The sequence below is a fragment of the Lathyrus oleraceus genome, chromosome 5 (assembly GCF_024323335.1).
Source record: "Lathyrus oleraceus cultivar Zhongwan6 chromosome 5, CAAS_Psat_ZW6_1.0, whole genome shotgun sequence".
NCBI lineage: Eukaryota > Viridiplantae > Streptophyta > Magnoliopsida > Fabales > Fabaceae > Lathyrus > Lathyrus oleraceus.
Window position 1 is genome coordinate 363,133,810 of NC_066583.1, and position 4,439 is coordinate 363,138,248.

At 33.9% G+C, this 4,439-nt stretch overlaps 1 pseudogene; it reads right to left on the bottom strand.

Moving 5' to 3' along the window:
- Positions 1-2,696: 2,696 nt before the first annotated feature.
- LOC127080728 (fe(2+) transport protein 1-like) lies at positions 2,697-4,133 on the bottom strand (annotated as a pseudogene).
- Between the last annotated feature and the right edge of the window lie 306 nt (positions 4,134-4,439).

The following is a 4,439-nucleotide window of genomic DNA, read 5'->3' on the forward strand; positions in this document are numbered from 1 at the left end:
GTAACTGGATGACCATAAAGACAGTTTATGGGTACTCCACGAAGCATGCTAAGGGACATGAGTGACCTAGATGGAATTTGCCCATCTTGCGTAACAGGATAAATGTCTACGGGCCCAATATTAAACTGGACAAGGATGACACGGTCTATGCCTTGTGTTCAATATAGACATAGGGGCAAAAGGGTAATTATACACATAAGTATTATCACAAAAGGATTTTTCAGATCACATGATATTTTCGTGTCTCAGATAGCAGTGATGTGTTGCTAGATACTGCTCACTGTTTATTATGTTAAATACGTTATTTAATATAATTGCTAATGTCGCGAAAACCTACAGGGTCACACACAAAAGGATGGATTGATGAGATATATATTAACTAAGGAACACCGTAAGGTACGGTGTACTTAAGTGAATTGTAAAACATCGTAAGGTACGGTGTACTTAAGTAGAATACAAAATATGGTAAGGTACCACACGCTTAAGTGATTTTGGCATATCATAAGATATGAGCCACATACACTTAAGTGGGATTTTTAGCTTGCAACCCATACAAGTGGTTCTATAAATGGAACCCTTGTGCAGAAGCATTTGCGCAGTTGTAATTTTGTCTCTCTCTCTCTCTCTCTCTCTCTCACACACACACACACAGACACACACACACACACACACACACACACACTCAAAGCCTTCATTCGTAGCAGCTAGCACTGAGATTGAAAGAATCCATTCGTGTGGATTGAGTAGAGGCGTTGTCACCATTCAACGTTCGTGATCGCTTCGTAGATCTGCACCAAAGGTTTCAATCGCCACAAGAGGTAACGATTCTATCACTGATCATGCTTATTCGTAAGGATCACTAAAGGAGAAATTTTAAATTCCGTTGCATTTTGGATCGCTCTTCTCATTCAGTGGTATCAAAGCCACTTACGAAATCATGCATCTGATAGCTGTTTATTTTCTGTATAAATACGATATAAAGACAGAATGAATCAAAGAATAAACGAGTAATTAAATTTGGCATCATGTGTGTACGATTTGGATGATTGATGTTGACTATGCTTCGGAATCCGACGTTAGAATACCATTACTAAAACAATTAAAATACCATTACTATAACTAAGCGATTACAACCATCAAAACAATTTTGAACATATTATGCATCATCCTGTGAACGTCTTTGTCAGTCTTAATATCCACTCATTCACGCACTTCTCCATTTTGGTTGAACGTGGACACAAGCCATTGAGTCCTTCTAATCCTTTCACCAGGGTCGTCCCAATCAATTTGGAGGCTCTGTTCTATTTTAAAATTAGATATTTAATAGATGAAAACACAACAAATTAAAAAAAACATATTTTATTTAATTGTAAATAAAATTAAATATATAGAGACAAAGATGATAAAAAATACTATGTAGAAATTTGATTTATCGAAGTTTAGTTATTCATGTCTTTCTTCTCTTACCATCTTCGATTTATAAAAAAAAGTTCATACCATTTAATAAAAGAAAAAAAAATTTGAACAATTTCCACAATATTAATAATGAAGTGTTTTATTTAATAAACAATCAACAATGTAAAATTATAAATTTTCAAAGTCTCACAACTACTATTTCAAATTTACTACCAAAATAGTATGACAACCACTAGGCTACACTACAATCATATATTAAAATGGAATTAGAGATATATATTCGTTAGTCTTATATTTATATTGACCCTATCTATCAAATTCGGGGCCTAAAAAGTCGGAGGCCCTGTGTGGTAGCACTCCTCGCACCCCCACAGAGTCGCCCCTGCCTTTCACCATCTGCAATTTCTCCATCTAGCCAACGGTTCAACGTCCGATTAAGACGTTCAAACGAATCTTTATTCCAAAGTCGAATCTTTATTGAAAGTGCGACGACTGAAAAAATTAAATCGACATTTCTCTTGCGAATGTATTCATACATGGTTTAAGAAAAATATTGAAGGAGATTGAAGTAGAATGAAAGAAGATGGGGTTGGAGGGTAAGAACTTGTGTGTAAAAATATGTGACATGCACAATGTATTTATAGATGAACCATGAAATGCATGCGCCAGAGGGTTAGACGCCACACACACAAGCACATGCATGCGTCATATGCATGGCGCATTTGCTAAACTACACATGCATGCGTCAGTAACCATGACGCCTCCGTTCAATATTTTGGAATCCTTTGTAATCTAAGTGGATGCGCAAGTTCATCTGTTTCAAAAGTGATTATTATTTTTTTAAATGATTATTTAAAAACTTAATTTTAAAAATATGGTTATTTTAAAAAAAAATCAAAATTTTACTGTGTTATATTTATTTATTTGTGACAAATATGCTTTATTTTTTTAATGTATGAGTCAGGAAACATCTACTTTGGTGACCTTTAATGAATCTCAATTGCTTATAAACTCTTGCTCATGAAAGAATGAGGATATACGCATTCTTTTATGGATTATAGAATGCTAGGAAGCAAATAAAGAATAACAAAACATGTAAAAAAAATAAAAACAACACCAATGAGCAAAATCAGAATGAACTATAAACAAAGTAACTATATTCCATCAAATAATGAAGTCACAAAAACGTGATTCCTAGACTAAACTAGAATAATAGGAAACCATACTTTTCTTAAAAAAATGGTTACAACTAACTAACATAAAAGTTATATGAGTAAGAACTAAACTAAGTTTACTATATTTTAAGCCCAAATTGCCATAACCGACATGCCTCCTGCACCTAGAAAAACAGCTATATAACACAATAATTGAAGCTTGATTCTACTTTGCAACTTTGTACCCATAAATTCATTAGCCAATAAATCAACAAGTGCCATGTAATTGAGAAGCCCTGCAGAAATAGCATTTAGAACCCCTTCTACAATTAGTGCAGTTGGACTAGTGTCACTATACACTTCCGATAATCCAATCCCTAATGCTATCCCAAATGGCGTCGTCACTGAGAAAAAAAATACCATTATCACTTTCATCTTCACTCCATAATCAGCCTGTAAAAAATATACATAACACATTAGAGTCGTATAATAATAGTAATAGTGATAATAATAATAATAATAATAATAATAATAATAATACCTGTAATATGCAACCACCCAAACCCATTCCCTCGAAGAGTTGATGGAAGCAAAGTGCAGCAATGAGAGGCTTTATTGTGCAAGGATTCTCCGAAGCACCCATTGACAAACCAATCACTACTGAGTGCACCACAATTCCTAACTCCAAAACCTGAACCCAATTCCACACACATCATATCAACAAAACAAGAAACAAGAAACAAGAAACTCAACATAAATATAAGATTTAATAACAAAGAAATTAATTAACCTGAGCCACAACACGGTATCGAAGCAATTGTTCGGCATTCACATTCTTCTCATGTCCATTTGCAATCGCAAGACCATGACCATGAACATGACCAAGTTCCAATTCCTTTGTCGTTTCCAAATTATTCACAGAAGAAGACACAGGAAGTTTCTTTTTAAAATAACTTAAAGAAAATGAATCAACCATGAGAGTAAAAATGGCGGAGATCATAGCAATGAAAGTGGTGAATGGGAATTTATGCCAAGGGTGTTGAGGCAAACAAGGAGAAGTTAAATCCGCAAATGAATCTGGCATCACGTGCATATAACCGATAGCAAGTATAACACCGCATGCAAAAGCTTTTATAACGACGAACAAGTCTCCGTCGGGTTTTAAAGCCGGAACCGAAGTTGTGAAAATCGGAATGCAAACACCAATCATGCTTGACAATAATATGCAAAATATTGCAATTACCTTTAACTTTAGTGCTTCATTTTTATCGTGACAACCACCTTCATATTTCGATGAACATTCTTCACACGAGACTAATGGTAATGATAATAATAGAAATAGAATGGTTACAACTACAACGTTGGGGTTGTTTCTTACCATATTTATATGAAAGAAACAACTGAACTGAACTTGTTAGGGAGAAACTGTGATGTGAGAAATGAGTGTTTGTTATAATGAGAAGTTTTGAGAGCTTTTATAGGCAGAGAGTATTTCATAGTTTAGATGTGAAAATGATGAAATTACTTTATTGCACTTAAGTTAAAGTGTTTTTATATATAATTAGGGGTAGATTTGGAAGAATGGAGAGAGTGTGGTTGCTTGCGTTGGGTGTGTGGTAAATATGGTTCCTTGAAAAACTCAATTGCTCTTGATCCATCATGGCATAAGTAAGACACATGCTTCAACTTCTTTTTTATTTAAAGAGACACAATTATGACATATGTGAAAATGAATGATTGCATGGAAGAGTGACACTTAGCTTTTTTTTCTCTATAAAACTAGTTGAAATCTGAGAAATATTGTTTAATTTGATAATTTTATTATAGAAATTGAAAATTAAAAAATAGATTAACTGAAATATTCAACAA